Raw genomic sequence first — 17049 nt, forward strand, 5'->3', positions numbered from 1 at the left:
GTATTTATGTTTCATCTCTAGAAATAGATGCCCCTGTGAAGACTTACTTCCCTCCTTTTATTAGATATTCATAAGACATAATTTCAATTATGTAGTATAATTTCAATTTTATAGTATCGATGCAAATGAATTAACTGGATTCCTTGATCAGGCATTACAGGGATGACCATGTTGACAAGGCCATGTGACTTATATTTTTTCAAGACAGTCTTGATTCATGTTTGTTTATACTCCACCCCATTCCACAAAGAATGTCATGTCACAAGAACATACACAATAATACCAATAAAATTCAAATACAGAATCAGGACCGAGGAAAATCAAGATCAGATAAAAGAAAACATAAATACGTAAAATCCAGGAACCTGAGCCAACAATTGTTTCCCATTTGTCTCTGAGCTTCCGGAAAGCCAAAGCAGAAGAGAAGACACAGTAAGTCACATAATTCTCATTATTAGAAAAAAGGAAGCAGACAATTTCCTCAGGAGGTGTTTATTTTGTCCTGGCCCCAAATTCTCACAGAAACTGTTTTGCGATTACATAGGTTGCCCTGAGTTGTGTAGGGGACAAAATCCTCAAGAATATTCACAAAGTAGCAAATTGTTTGTGACTCACTTTCTTCTACTTTAAGCCAACGCTAAGGAAATAACTCTTAATTAAAATTCAGTGAACGACCTCCCAAATTGGTGTTCCGGGGAACAATGTTCTGAAGGAAACTCAAAGGATTGTCACTTTTTAAAAAAATGTGTTCCATAGGCAAATATGTTTGGGAACCTCTGAGTTCACAACCAGTCAGGCAGGTTTCTTTGTTGCAGAATTTTTCAGAAACTTTGATATATTGTGCATTGAGGTTCTCAAAAACAAAAACAAAAACAGGACCATAGGATGAAGTGTTTCTTATTTTACCAGAGAAGTTTTTCTTCTGAGGCTCACCTATGAATAATCTCTGAATTCTGTGACACATAGTTTGGAAAGGATGAGCCACAACCCCCTGATGGAAATGCGAGAATGAGAGGGCAGTGCAGTGGTTTTTGTGCTTACTAGCATGTGCGTCGGTCTTGGGCAGATTTGGGTATGAATCCTGTCTCTAACACCTACCAGTTGCATGACTTTGAAAAAGTTACCCAAATTCACGGAGTCTTAGTTTCCTCATCCATAACATGAAATGCATTAATTAGACATGTATTTGGCCCAAGGAACAGAAAATTTGTCAGAGTTACTTCATGGTTTATTTTTCTGATCTAATAATAAGTCCATATTTGGGCCATTCGGGGCCCTTGTAGCTGCTCATGAATGTTGTGGGGCTCTTTCTGCTTTGACATCCTCAGCATGGAGGCATCCGTCTTCCTGCTTGCTGTCCCGTGGTTGCAAAATGGCTGCTGCACACTCGTCCTCACATCAGCATTCCAGTCATGAAGAAGGAAAGGGATGTAAATGACTTTTGAGTAGCCAATCCACAGTGTCAGCCATAAGGGGTAGTAAGAGAAACTTCCTCAAAGAATTATTTTGAGAATTAAGTGAAATAATGAATGTGCTTGCATAAGTGCCTAGTACTGGTTAGTGGTCAAGAAACATCAGTTATTTTGGGTGCCTGGGTGGCTCAGTTAAGCGTCTGCCTTCAGCTCAGGTTGTGATCCCAGGATGGAGCCTTGCATTGGGCTCTTTGCTCAGTGGGGAGTCTGCTTCTCCCTCTGCCTGTCACTCTGCCTACTTGTGCGCACACTCTCTCTGTCAAATAAATAAATAAATTTTTTTTAAAAAGAAAGAAATATTAACTACTGAATATGTATATTAAGTACCATGAGTCCAATATTGTCTCATGGTTGTGTGGAGCTGACTGACACCTTTGTGGGTCACTTTGGGAAATAGTGGGATAAATATCTATTTATACAGATTCATAACAGCCGTGTTTTGGTTTCAAATAGGAAAGAAAACTATTATTATTATTATTATTATTATTATTATTATTATTATTATTATTATAGAAACCTAATAGAAACAGAAGAGGAAAGGAATCTACACGTAGACGAAGGGAATAGTGGGCAATAAATGAGAACGAGGCAAAGTTACATCAAATCGGGTACTTACAACATCCCACCTCATCAGCTGGGGAAGCCCTGGGGAGACAGCCAGGCTGGAGTCCCATTGAGAGGAGCGTCCTCCCCTCAGGTGAGACTTCCAACTGACCATCCCCATAAGGGCCATATTTATAGGGCAAATAACAGGGTTTGAAATTAAACATTTGGTCGCCTACGTGCAATTTGGAGCGAGCTGCATTTTCATGTGATCATGTTTCTCTATTTTCAAGGAGCCTGGGCTATGTCTGCCTCCCCTCCCGGATTCCATTCCAGGGGGCCAGCCCCGCCTGCAGCACTAGGGGGATGTGAGAAGATTTGATTTGTAGCTCTTGGCATCCAGAACAGAAGGGCCAGTTCTGACCTGGAGGCCAGATAATATATTTTAAACAATTAGGTTCCCAAGGTTATTCACACAGCAGGAGTCTCACAAACAACATTCTTTTAGCCTGCCTGTGTGCATGCAGGCCCAGGTGGTCGGTTATGCAGGACAAATCACAAAACTTTATCTATACAGAACAGTATCCTACGTATTAGGAGAAATGCATTGGCAATTAGAGGGAAAAGAAGAAAAGCATTCCAAAAGTAACTCGGAACTGAGTATCGTTACAGGTAATGAAATCAGCTACTAGGGTGATGAAGAAGAGGAGGGCAAAGGGGCACCTGGGTGGCTCAGTCGTTAAGCGTCTGCCTTCGGCTCAGGTCATGATCCCAGGGTCCTGGTATCAAGCCCCGCATCGAGCCCCGCATCGGGCTCCCCGCTCACCGGGAGTCTGCTTCTCCCTCTCCCACCCCTCCTGCTTGTGTTCCCTCTCTCCTGTCTCTCTCTCTCTGTCAAATAAATAAATAAAATATTTAAAAAAAAAAAAAAAGAGGAGGGCAGGGCTGCTGATGATAATGGCTGGGGTTCAATCAACACCATGCCAGACACTGTTCTAAGTGCTTTGCAGACCATGAATTCCAAATATGTAATCCCCCCCCATTTTTAGTATCAATAGCTCACTTGGAGTGACTGCTTTGTGTCCAGCACCAGCACCTCGTCCTCACAGCAGATCTCTGATAAGATTTGCACTACTATCATTCTCATTCCAAGGATGAGGAACCTGAGGCTTAGCAGGATAGCTACCTAGCTACTAACTGGGAAGCTGAGATTGGATAGAGATCTGTCCTCCTGAGCCCAAGCACTTAGACTGCACCGTAGGACATAAAATATATACACTATGTATATATTGTATGTATGCTATGGATGCACATAGCTTTTATAAGAAAATGTTAACTTCTTTTCTTTCAAGAAAAATATGAATTGGGGATTTATTTCTTATGAATTGAGCATTGTTTTGCTGATTGAACTGAACCACCCAGGTTCTCTTACGGCTACATGATTTTTTGTTTTCATCATAGAATCTAATATCCATATCCTTTAAGTAGGGGTGGGAGAGCAATACAACATTGAGTCATCCCCTGGGCTAGGCAAGCTCCTCAGTCTTTGGGACCAAGAGGAAAAAGATCTCTTTGACCCTCTGCTCAGCTGACTTCCAAGAGTTTCTATAAGGTTATTCAAAACCAATCGGCTGGGCCATGTTCCGCATTACCCGATTTATAACTAAATAAAGTTATCTTGTTCTATTGGGTATTTTTAAGTATTGTTTTGTTTTTTAATGTTGTGAACATCCAACTGATAGCCACCATTAGCGAACAAGCAAATAAAAAAAGTAAATGGAGGGACGCCTGGGTGGCTCAGTCGTTAAGCGTCTGCCTTCGGCTCAGGTCATGATCCCAGGGTCCTGGGATCGAGTCCCGCATCGGGCTCCCTGCTCCGCGGGGAACCTGCTTCTCCCTGTCCCTCTGTCTCTCTCTCTGTCTCTCATGAATAAATAAATAAAATCTTTAAAAAAAAAAAGTAAATGGAGCAGAAAACCCAAGTAATTCTTGATTTCTAAAAATACCTCAGAAAAAAGTTTGTTAGATGTTTAAAATAAAAATTCTGAAAAAAAAAATAAATTCTGTAGTATGGTACTGCAAAATTTAATTGAAAACAACAACAATAGAATATTCTGAGACCTGTGATTTGCAACCCTTATATGATTATCCATCACAGAGTAAAATGAGATTTGACCTCATCCTTCCTTTATCTACCCAGATCAATACCAATGTGCTCTTACTTCCATTCTTGACAGAAGGTCAATGGGTTTTGCCCCCTTTTCTGTAAGGATTATCACTTGAATCTGTTAAAAATGATTACGTATTAAAGGGAGAAAGAGCACAGATATTTATAAGATATTCATTCTGTGCCAGGCAATTTCATATTTTACCTATGTTAGTTATCTCATTTAATCTTTAATGCAAACCCATTAAGCTCTACTTCATCTTCCTCGACAAAGGAGAAAATTGAGGCTTTAAATCATTAATAAATCCACCTTAAGTCACACAACTAGAAAATGCAGACCCAGGGTTTGAACAAAAGTCTAACTCCACAGCCCGTGTCCTTTCCCCTCAACGAGCCATTCTCAACCCCGGCTGCAGACCAGAGTCACCTGGGGAGCTTTTTCAAATATACTGACACCCTCGGTCCCACTCCCACCCAAATTAGTACAGATCCAAATCTTACGTATGACTAGTGTATGGCACACTCCTTAATTATGACAAAAACTTCTCATAGCAAAAGAGCTTGACTTTCAAATGTATTCACTGCTGTTAGAAATGTAATTAGCATTGTTTTCTCCAACTTGAATCCAGAGGAGGAAACTGAGCACAAAGTCTCAAGCTATTTTCTCCAGATTACCTCAGTGGTAAATAAGAACTTGGCAGGAGAATGAGAATTTTCAGCCTTCTGTGTCATCCCTGGAGCCCTGAGCTTCTGCTGACCACTGCCCATCATGGTACAGCAAATCGATTCTGAAGGACCAGGGGCAAATGCATCTTGAAACGGGAGCAAGTCAGATATTGCTTCCCTGTGAAAAGTAGAAAATATCTTCAGTGCTGTGTTTCAATACCCTTATTTCTTCTTCTTCCTGAAGCCCCTGAGTGGCGCTTTCAAAGGCTGTACTTCCAAGAGGCACTTTGTGTTCAGGTCTCAAAAGGACCATTCTTTCCTGAGTTGTCACCTGGCATGTCTTACCTTTCCTGGTAGAATAGTTCCTCTGGATCTTATTGTCTCCAGGCCAAGTATCCCTGGTTCCTTTGACGTCTGGGTCTTCAGGGCAAGGGGCAAGTTCTCACAGCTTCCGATCAGTAGTTCCAGTCCCTAGAATAGATGCCTACACGACGTTTAGGCCACTCAGGAGCCTTCAGGTAGTGGTCTGACTGCTGACCGGAAAGGGATATCACAGGCCGAATGATATCAGAGAGTCCTGGGTTTAAAAGCTGGCTAAGAACTTCTAATTGTACGACCTTCTCCGAGTTACACAACAAATCTTAAACCAAGTTTCCTCATCTATAAAATGAAGATACTAATAATATCCCCCAAGATCTCTGACAATGAGATAATGTCTATGCATTGCACGGCACTTAGTAGGCATTTGGAAGTAAAAATTCTTTGCTCCCTTTTCTAAGCTACCATGGCTAGGTGTATATATCTAGATGCTGGGATTTTACAAAGACTAAAATAGAGTCTTTTAAGGAGTTTTATAATAGTCAGCAATAATAGGGGCGCCTGGGTGGCTCAGTTGGTTAAGCGGCTGCCTTCGGCTCAGGTCGTGATCCTGGAGTCCCAGGATCGAGTCCTGCATCGGGCTCCCTGCTCGGCGGGGAGTCTGCTTCTCCCTCTGACTCTCCTCCCTCTCATGCTCTCTGTCTCTCATTCTCTCACTCTCGCAAATAAATAAAATCTTAAAAAAAAAAAAAATAGTCAGCAATAATAAAGTCTTTATACTCGTGTTTATCTTCTGATTTCCTATTGTGTTTATCGTTCTATATTTTAGCTGTCTGATTAGGCTATGAGATCATGAGGAGTTGGATCTCTGTTTAAAATTCTTTCTATGCCCACAGGACTTAAAAGCACTCAGTAAATGCTTGATAAATGACAAATGAATTCATGACTTCCTAAGTAAGCATTTAGGTCATGGACTTCTCTAATCCCTATGTCCCACTAGTGCTTTCAGTCTAATAAACATTTGCTGAGCATACAGAATGCTCAACACAGTACCTTCTATGGAGCTAAGGCCCTTCCCATAAAGTGAAGTATCTTTATCACTTTATAGACGAGCATAAGAACATCTATGATAGGGATAGATTGGTGCCAGAAGCTCTAGAGAGAGCCCTGGGGTGTTCAGGGGAAAGAGAGGTTACATTTGGTTGAGGGGATTAAGAAATTTTCATTGAAGAATGAGTTATCACTGGCACTGAACCTCGGAAGATCAGTAAGATTCCCATCGCGGTGGGGAGAGGATGTGCCAGAGGAGACTTGAGCCAAAGGAAGAATGTGTAATGGGCACTCGGAGCGCTGCAAGGAGCCTGATCTGAAGCACAAAATATGTGCAGCTTGGTTAGAGCTGCAAGGGAAGGAGGGCTTTGAAAGACTGAGAAACTGGTTCTTAAGTCAGGCAATGAGAGCTACTGAAAATTTAGAGCAGGGAAGTTTCTGATTTACAGTAGCCCCCCCTTATCCCCGGGGGATATGTTCCCAAACCCCGAACGGATTTCTGACACCGTGGAAAGTAGTGAACCCCATATACACTACGGTTTTTCCTGTACCATATATACCTATGAAAGAGTTTAATTTCCAAACTAGGCATAGTAAGAGATTAACAACAACAGTAATCAAATAGAAACAATTATAACAATATACTGTAATAAAAATTATCTGAATGTGGTTTCCCTCTCTCAAAATCTTCCTGTACCGTATTCATCCTTCTTGTGTTGATAAAATGCCTATGGGATGAGATGAAGTGATGTGACTGACACATGACTCAGGCACTGGGACATCGCGTTAGGCTACCATTGACCTTCTGAGGACAGGTCAAAAGGATTATCTGCTTCCAGAAGCAGTGGAAAGTGAAACCACAGATAAGGGAGGACTACTATAATCAATGTTTATTGAGTGTCCTTGTTTTACAGATTAGATAAACGAGGCTCAGATAGATTAAAATACTTGGGCGGATTTGAAGGTGGCAGGGATGGAAATCTACAGGGGTCCCTTGATATTCCCACCACACCGAAACCCTTCCTTGGGAAGATTGCATCGTGGAGCTGGGTAGCTTGGGCTGGAGCCAGGGAGACAGAAGCTAGATGAGAGGACATGATTGATGTTTCCTTTACATGCATCCAGCGAATCGCTGCCACAAAGAAAGTGACCTCAGACATAAGATGGTCTTCTATTTTCCCCACGAGAAGATGCAAAAGGATTTTCCGATCCACATGCAGACACTGGCTAAAGGTGGTAGAAGGAGCCAGAGTTCGAAGTGAATATTCAGTAAGCCAGTCTTACTGAGTCTGGATCTTGAGGGCAGTGAACAATTCTAGAAAGGTCATTTTGCCAGCAGTGTGGAGCCTGGATTTCAGGCAAACAGGGAGGCAGAGAGGTAAGGAGAGGTCTGCAGAAACCCAGGAGGCGTGGTGGCCTGGGGGCGAAGGTGGTGGTTGGGAAGCATGCTGGAAAAGACGGGTGGGAAAGACGTTGTCAAGGGTATGAAACAGGATTCCATGACAGAGGCGGAGGGAAGAGCCAAAGGCGACTCCAGAGTTTCTCCTTCGAGCACTCTGGTGGAGAGAGGGCCACTGACTGTGAGATGTAAGGTACACGGATGAGGACACATTTACAGAGCTAGGCACTGGCATTAGGAAGGGAGAGATAAAGGCAAAGGATGGGAGAGAAAGGATGTGACCAAAATATAAGCAGAAACTGAGTTGGGCAAGAGGCTGGGCTCAGGGGAGCTTCATTCTCTCCTGTGCCTCCCCTACCAGCTTACGTTTCCACATTGTCTGGAGGGTTAATCACGTGGTACCATCCAGAAGGATTCGCTTTCCTGCTCTGAGCATTCCAGAAGGAGCAGGAAAACATGGTAATTACTGCTCATATTTTCCTCTCAGGAAAAGCTAAATCTCCTCCAAAATGAACATAATAGTTCATGGACATAGAACAAAAATGGACATAGAACAAGAATGAAAACAATCTTCCTTCGAAAACAAGAATAAACAGAGTCATGGACTATAATCACTCAAGTCTCAACTGCCGTTGCCAAAGGAGAAAATGGCCAGAAGATCATTGGTCTGGGACCAGGGTGATCAGATTGTCCTGGGTTGCCTGGGACTGCCATGATTTTAGCACTGAGAGTCTCCCATCCCAGAATCCTTCAGTGTCACCCTAGCCAGCAATTAGACTTGGGTCCTAGTCCTGATTCTGTTGCTGATTGGCTGTGAAAACTTGGCACACAGCTTCTCTGAGGGGAGTTTTCTCATCCATAAAATGAGAGGAAGGGCTTCTCTTTGTACATCCCCCACTCCAGGTGAGTTCATTCAGTCCCATGAATTTAAACATCGTGTATTGCTGATGTGATACTGCAATATTATAATGCGAAGTATATATTTGGTCTTCATCCCCTTTCTTGGCTCAGAGCTCCTAAAACCCTTGGAATTTCCTAAATGATAGGAACCATAAAGGTGTCTTTTGTTAATGAGGTGACTTTCGGAAAGTCCTCAGTGATGTGGGAAAGAAAGGCCGAAGAAAAATTATTAAATTTCCTTACTACTTCCAGCCCACTGACATGGAAACAGGCAGAGTGACCTTCCTCTGGTCACTCAGCTGCCTTCGATGTTGACACTTTGCCAAGGGCAAAAGACAGTCTTAGCCTGACCCTCCAGGATCCTGTGAGTCTACTTTAAACATATAGAAATTCCCTTGGAAGCTCCCTTTTTCTCTATGCCAACCCCCCCACAAAAAATACATGTTAGGAATCATCCTCTAAGCATGTGACTCACTGATACACATCTGAAGGGTCTCACAGTTGAGGGTTTACTAAACCAGTAATACAGTGAGTAAAATGTTTATCTCAGTTCTGTGAGCTGCTCTAGCAAATGAATGGAACCCAGGGATTGGGTCATGGGAACCTCTGATCTATAGCACACGTGACAACCTGGACTTTTGATTGGCATCTGAAGTGGGGTGGGGGCAGCAGTCTTGTGGAACTGAATCTGGATTCTGCAGGGAAATAATGTCAGAATTGAATTGAACTGCGGAACACCCACATGGTGTCGAAGACTTGCTTGGTGGCGTGAGAAAAAGCCCACATTTTGGATCAAATGACTCTGAAATCTGTGTGACCATCTCATCTCACCCTCAAGCTACAGAACTTGAATTTCCAACTGCTACTCAATATCTTCACTGTGTAATAGCCTCCAGACACTGCAAGGGCAAAAAAAAAACCTCTTGATTTTCTCTCCCAAACCTGTCCTTCCCCTAGTTTCTCTTTCTTAGTAAATGACGCCACCAAGCAGCCAATTGCTTGAACCCGAAACGTAGGGATCATCTTTATTTCCTCACTTGTTCTCTGTCTCGATTCTAAGCCAAAGAGCAAGTTCTGTGGCTCAACCTCTAAAATGTATCCCAAATCCATCTACTTCTCCAAATAGCAGCCAGAGGACCTTGTAAAAATAAAACTCCAACTCCTTGCCACGGCTCGTGATGCCCTCCCGATCCGGCCTCTGCCTTGCTATCCCACCTGACCCCCGCCCCTCGCCCCGCTCTCCCTTGGCTCCAGCCACGCTGGCCTTGCCCAGTCCCCAGCTGCACTCAGAGCCCTTGCACTTGCTTGTCACTTTGCCCGGACTCCTCTCTGCCCAGATGGCAGCTTTGTGCCGCAGGTTCCCTCTAGTCACTCAGCTCTCGGCTCAAATGTCCCCTTGGCAGAGGCCAGCTCTGACCACCCACCCTGTGCCAGGCCAGATGCTGTCCAGGGGGAACCAGAGCTGGGCCTGAGTCATGTGGACTCCTGCCCGGACGGACAGCTTGGGGGATGGGCTTCAACAGAGTGAGACTATATGGAGTGGATCCCCAGAACCAAGGCAGAGTGGGATCAACAGCCACAGGGCCCCAGCCCAGGAGGTGCGCTTGGAGGGGTCCAGCAAGGGAGTTTATGAGAACACAGAAATGCCCAGAAAACAAAACAAAACAAAAACACCAAAGCAGCAAAAATAAGAGCTTTAAGTATTACAAGAACTTGAGAGCTGGAAGCAAACCTTTTTTTTTTTTTTTTAAAGATTTATTTATTTATTTGAGAGAGAGGGAGAGAAAGAGAGAGAGAGAGAGAAACTCGAAGCAGGCTCGAAGCCTGACACGGGGCTCAATCTCACAACCCTGAGATCAGAGCCTGAGCCAAAACCAAGAGTCAGATGTTTCAACCGACTGCACCACCTGGATGCCCCTGAAAGCAAACTTCAAACTGTGAAATGAGAACTCTCCATTCCCTTCCCCCTCATCCTTTGGCAGACTCCGGAATGGAGGAAAGAGGAGGTGAGCAAATAAGGGGCAGGAGCTGACCTGGACTTCTGCCCCGTGGCCGGTCAGCCACTTCCTCCAGGCCCTCCCTGCGGCCGCCAGCCCAGCGGGGCAGAGAGCTTACCTTTGAGTGAAGATCCACATCACTGTTGGTAACTTCCCTGGGACTTGCTATTCCCATTTCTGAATGGAGATCACGTTTGTGACTCCCAGTGACTAGCTGGCTTTCTGATATCTAAGAGTGCCCAGAAAAGTCTCAGGGCTGCTGTAGGTGCCAAGGAAAAACCTTCCCTTTTAGGATACATTTTTAAGAGACAGAGACAAAAATAAAGCCATACTGGAATCCCAGCCCACGAGCTGTGCTACCTCACGGCGAGTAGCCCAGCCTGGAGCCAAGCCGGGGTCTGTCCTTATTCCAGGCCTTTGGCCCGAGGCTGTAAGAATGGAGTCAAGGCTACAGCAGTAAATGTAGGGTTACCAGAGTCTCCTCCACTCTTTGTCCAGAGGCTTTTCTGCGTCTCACAAATTAGCCTTGATTTTACTCAAGAATTAGGTGAGGGAGCGCCTGGGTGGCTCAGTTGGTTAAGCGACTGCCTTCGGCTCAGGTCATGATCCTGGAGTCCCGGGATCGAGTCCCGCATCGGGCTCCCTGCTCGGCAGGGAGTCTGCTTCTCCCTCTGACCCTCCTCCCTCTCATTCTCTCTCTCATTCTCTCTCTCGCAAATAAATAAAATCTTAAAAAAAAAAAAAAAGAATTAGGTGAATTGCCAATATTCTTTGTCTTTCAGGGATGTCAAATAAAGCTGTTCTAGAAGGATCTTTAAAAGAATTTAATTTTCCATGTCCCGTAAGTGATCTTTTTGAATATACTTGGGTCTTTCCTGGGTCTGACAGCCAGGAAGGAAGCTAAGAGGTCTTAAACAGACGAGGAGAATCCAATGAGCTTACCCTGGGCCTGCAGGGGACATCACCAGCTTTGGCACACGGGCTGGAGCTGAGCATTCTCCCTTCCCAGAGAACAGCTTTGCATCTTTGATGCCAGGTTCCAGACATTTTATTGGTGCAAAACAAATATGTGAAAATCCCCAATCCACTGCCAGACAGCTCCTCACTAGGGACTCCCTTACATCTAAAATCATGTCTCACTTGCTAGTTACCAGTTTAACTCCAGAGAGCTTGCAAATGGAAGCTCAGACACCTTTAAAGGGAAACACCAACCCCTTACAGCCTAAAGCCAAGGAAGCAAGTTTTCTTCTGCATTATTCGGAGTCAGTTTTTCTGCCCAGAGCCAAGGACATGTTCCTTAGGACAATTTCTTGAAGGTGGCTGCTCTCCTCATCCCATGGTGCCCCAGGTACATTTTGTATTGAATAATGACCAAGAAAGAATTCACTGAAAATTTAAGTAAACAGGCATTTATGTGGGCAATTAGAATTGCAATTCGGGAGGCACCGCTTCAGGTGGAAACCTGACTCCTGTTCCAAGGAAGACAAAGAAGAGCAGAGTTAGAAAGACAGAGGTCATGTGTGCAGTTCTCATTTAGATCCTCTGTGCAGAACAGGGATTGAAACTGTGGTGTGGGATTGGTTGGGTTAATACGAAAATGAGGGAATAAAACTTGTCAAATCACATGGGCTCTTTTCAAAGTGAGGAATGCGAATGAGTCAGGTGTCATGGTGAGGAGGGAGTTAGGTCCTTGCCAAGGGCTTGCAGCTGACAAAAAGTTCATAGTTTCTCTGATGAGGACGCCCGTAAATTCTTCCTCCCTTATGGCCTCCCAACCCAATTTCAAAGAGATTTTTCTCAGCTATGCTTGCTAGCTCCATTTTGAAATCTCCTTTATAATAAGAAGTGCCTATCTTGAAAAAAGGTACATTTGTGGTGAATTGGAGGATACAACGTGCTCAAATAAGGGCCCAGCTCTCTGGTACATTTACCCTTGAGCTGAGTTTTATATGTCAGGCCTTGCCCATGTCCTGGAATTTCAGGGTTGTAGCACAGTTCAACAGTAATTAATAACCCTGTGTTTATCTTCATATGCTGGGCAGCGTGCTAAGGGCTTTACAGACAGAGCCTTACTAAATGCCCCCGCTACCTTGGGCTACCAATTAGCCTCATTTTATAAATGTGCAGACCAGAGCATAAAGAAGTTAAATGACTTGCCCAAGGTCACAAAGCTAGTAAGTGGTGAAACTGGGATTCAAACCCAGGGATTCGGATTTAAGATCCACTCACAGCGTTTTGGAGACACTAATTCTGTCTGTGATCAGCTAAGCCAGTAGTTCTCAGCCCTGGCTGTGCACGAGAACCCTCTAGGGAATTTTGAAACCTCTTCCCCTGCAGATTTGCACCCCAGACAAATTAAACCAGAATCTCTGGGGCGGGACCCAGGCATAAATTGTTTTCGAAAGCTCCCCAGGTGATTCCACTGTGCAGCCATATTGCAAACCATCCATGCCAAGCGATCCTCATTCTTTCCACCTGCTAAGTTTTTTTTTAACGAGGAAAAAATTCGATTCCATTTTGTTCCTTTCCAGAAACGGTGGCTGAGAGGCCTCCATGGCTCGGTGCTACCATCTGCATGCTACCTTTCTCCTTGACAACCCAGCTGTCTCAGGCCATCACTTTCCTGTTCTGGAACAAAAAGGAAGGAGTGATCACTATGGTAGATCTATAATACCCAGGTTTGCAGTACGTTTTAGAAAGATCCCCCAAATGTATTAGTATTACCTTCAAAAGAATTTTAATATTATAGCACAATTCAAAAGATGGCCACTGCCTTTGCTGTTAAGAAAAAAAAGAGAAAAGTTGAGAACAAATGAGGGTGAGATTTCACAGATTCGTATGTAGGGTGCAATCATTGATCCCGGCGTTAGCGCTGGCAGCTTGGAAGTGCTGAGACACGGACGCTATAAATGGGGCTGCGAAGTCACTTGCCATCCACCAGGACAGGAAGGAAATTCACACTGATGATGCAATGGACCGAGCATGGGGTTTCACGGGCAGGCATGTCCCAGCTCCCTGTTTGCAGGCGGTGGCATCCTGCCTTTCAGTCTTGGTTTCTTCATCTGTGAAGGGGGCCGACGAGGCTCACCTGGCAGGACTGCTTTACTGATTAGAGAGAAGAGCGTGTGTGCGAGGCACCCAGCTCTGTACCTGGTGCGGGGCCATTATTATTATAAGGTGACCGACACCATGTGACCTACATTTGTTGTCTCACTGAATCCTCACAACAGACCCTCAAAAGATGCTATTATTTCCGCTGAAAGGAAGTGAGCCTCTGAGAGCCTCCACAATTTGCAACACCTCCCCCCGGGCACACAGTTGGAAAATGACACGTTAGGATTTGTCTCCTGCACCTGAGGCCTGTGCTCTGTTTTTCCTGGCCGGCTGGCTGCCAGCCCCTATTTCACAGTCCATCCCATGGCTGATGTAGCTATTAGAACAGAAGGACATAGTCTCTCTATGAGAGACTGAGAGAATGAGTCTCTCTATGAGAGAATGAATGAAATAAAAATGCAAACAAAAATTTTGGGCTCTCTCCCTGGCACATGGCCATGTTATGGAAAAGGATCAGAAAGGGCAATATTAGTCACCCCTTTTTCTTTTTTTTTTTTAAGGTTTTTTTATTTATTCATTTGAGACACAGAGATAGAGAGAGAGAGAGAGAATATGAGCAGGAGGAGAAGCAGGCCCCCTGCCGAGCAGGAAGCCTGATGCGGGGCTCGATGTGGGGCTCAATCCCAGGACCCTGGGATCATGACCCGAGCTGAAGGCAGATGCTTAACCAACTGAGCCACCCAGGCGCCCCACCCCTTTTTCTTTTAAAGTGGAGTTCCACCTGGAGAAGGCCTAGTTAAAAAACTAAAACTGCAAAGCTCGGGCTGACAATAACACAGACATGCTCTCTGCTGGGTTAAAAAACCTGGGTGATCCGTTGTCTGATTGTGTCAGGATCTTCTAATAGGTCCCATATTCCTACGAGAATTAAGAATACACTCCAAAAAAAAAATAATAATACACTCCTTCTGATGCTGGTTTCTACGGTCTTCCCTGCGGGGTGGCTTGCGGGAACAACCCAAGGTAATTGAAGGAGACGTAAAGTGCTGAAATAGTTTAGGAGCTCACTGCCAGAGAAACAGGGAAGGATAGCCCAGCTGTGTGAACCACTAACAACAAAATGTCTCTCACCCTGTCGTACCCTGTCTTACCAAGAACCATGTTGAACTTTGGAATCTTAGCAATCTTTGGATTCTTAGGAATAGCCCTGATTCCTTCCTTCTTTCCACCTCCTACACCCATTCCATCAGCAAATCTTAATGTTTCTATTTCCAAAATAGAAACTTCTATCCATCTACCCTCTTCCTTGCCACTAACATCCCTCCCCAGGGCCACTGTGGGAGTCTCCTCAATGGTCTCCTGCTTGCATTCCTGCCTCCTTCTAGTCCATTCTTCTGTTAATAGTCTTGTATTTATTTATTTAGTAAAAGATTTACTTATTTGAGAGAGAACATGTGCACGTGTGCATGTGGGGGGAGGGACAGACTCTTCAAGCAGACTCCCCGCTGAGCACGGGGCGGGGGGCGCCACTCCGCTCTCTGTCCAACAACCCATGATGAGATCACAACCTGAGCCGAAACCAAGAGCCTGACGCTCAAACGACTGGGCTACCCAGGTGCCCCTCCTGTTAATGTTCTTTTAGCAGTTATCACCATCTTAAATTATCGTGATGATTTATTTCTTTTCATCTGTTTTTATTGTGTTTCCTTCACTAGAATGCCAGCTTGATGAGGGCAGGGGGCCAGGTCTGTTTTATTCTTCACTCACATTGAAGCTTTGAGATAAATACACATGGAGTAAATGAAAGTGTGAGTGAACACATAACTTTAAATATTAAGTCACGTTTGGGTTTTTTTTTTTAAGATTTTATTTATTTGACGGAGAGAGAGCGAGCACAGGCAGGGGGAGCCGCAGAGGGAGAGGGAGAAGCAGGCTTCCTGCTGAGGGAGCCCAATGTGGGGCTCAATCCCAGGACCCTGGGATCATGACCTGAGCCAAAGGCAGACAACCAACTGAGCCACCCAGGTGCCTCTTGAGTCACGTTTGTAATTTGCCTGCCCAGAAAATTCTTATGAGAATGGCTTCCCAGACTGCTGGGATGGGGAAAAGGACCTTCTATATTTTGATGACTCCTGAAAAGAACATGTTGGGAACACAATTTGGGGCAGGGGTTGCAAATGCCAATGTCTCAGGGCTCAGGCAGGTAACACCAATCTGGAAGCTGCTGTGTGTAAGCCACAATGAGTGGTGGGGGCCATGACAATCTAGAGACCTCGTAACTTAGCTAATGCACCCTTATCAGCTGCAGCCAACTGTAGCCGAGTGGCAGTAAGAGACCAGAGGTGTAAGATCTCCCAAATTTTCAAAAGAAGACGGAAAGTTTGTATATCAACTAGAATTGGGTTTGGCTGTGAGTAGTGACATGAAACAGTAGCTTAAATGAGGTAGAAGTATATTTCTCTCTCACAAAAAGAGGTCTGGGGTGTGCAATCCATGGAGACTCAGTGGAACGAGGAACCTAGGCTTCTTCTAATTTATTGCTCAGCTCAGCATGGCTTCCATTCTCAAGGTCACCTCATGACCCAGCGGACTGCTGTGGCTCCAGCCATTACCTCTTCATTCCAGGAAGCAGGAAGGAAAAGGAGAAAAGAAAGGAGACTTCCTGGAGGCTTCCATGCCCCGCTATTATTTTTCATTGGCCAGAACTAAATCATATAGCTACTCCTAGCTGCAAAGGAGGCTGAAAAATATAATCTTTTTTCTAAGTGGATATGGGCCCAGCTAAGGAAGAACGGGAGGATGGATAATGGAGTTCTAAACTAGAAGTCCCTACCAGAGCTAGCTTTTTCTGTGAAATTCTCGGGTTTTAACACCATGACAGACAAACAGTAAGCATGTCTGTCATCTGGTCCAGCAGAGATACTGCTGGTTTGTGACCCTGCTTGGGGGAGCAAACATGGATGGGATACATTTCTGTGGCAGGTGGGGTAGCTGGCGAGTGGGGCTGGTGAGGGTCATTAGCAGGTGAAGATTAACAGGGAGTCCAAACAGGAGTGTGTTCAGGTAGCCTGGGGTAGCGGGGAGCACTGTGGAGGTGATGGCGGGACAGGCGAGGAGGTACAGTCCTTGGCCTGTGCACCCAAGGAGCGCTTGGGGCCTGGGCAGATCAGGGAGGTTCCTGGTGGCCCCTGTTCCTCTCAGCTTGAAGTCTTAGCAGCTCTTCTGACCTTCACCAAAGATGCCCTCTTGAGCTAGGTCAGGGTCACCCTCTCTGGAGGGATAAGGAAGCCTGGGTCAGACCCAAAATCCCCAAGCTCCCCAGCCCTTCTCAGTCACTGCTGTCACCCTCTCAGACTGGGGCTCAGCTTCCTCTCAGACCTTGTGAAATGGCTCAGCCTCCCAGCCACATTAGACCTTCTTGCCAGGAAAGGCACCACGCTATACATCGGAAAAATCCCGGGATTTGCAGGCAGACTTCTCTCC

General features: G+C 45.0%; 1 protein-coding gene across 11 annotated transcripts in view; it reads right to left on the minus strand.

The window, feature by feature from the left end:
* Positions 1–4219: 4219 nt before the first annotated feature.
* Positions 4220–17049, minus strand: part of BAALC (BAALC binder of MAP3K1 and KLF4) — a 130138-nt gene continuing 117308 nt past the window's right edge. For 3 of the 11 annotated variants that reach the window (XR_010410562.1, XR_010410561.1, XM_064588014.1), the window contains 4 exons: positions 13237–13290; positions 11455–13140; positions 5194–7664; positions 4220–5026 (listed from right to left, as the gene is read on the minus strand). The gene's annotated coding sequence lies outside the window, so the exon portion shown is untranslated. The remainder of the gene's footprint in view (positions 5027–5193; positions 7665–11454; positions 13141–13236; positions 13291–17049) is intronic. The other 8 variants (XR_010410563.1, XR_010410560.1, XR_010410564.1 and 5 more) reach the window with 6 other exon arrangements.

Source organism: Mirounga angustirostris, unplaced genomic scaffold (genome assembly GCF_029215605.1).
Source record: "Mirounga angustirostris isolate CCGP_5_RB_7025 unplaced genomic scaffold, mMirAng1.0.hap1 SCAF_4, whole genome shotgun sequence".
NCBI lineage: Eukaryota > Metazoa > Chordata > Mammalia > Carnivora > Phocidae > Mirounga > Mirounga angustirostris.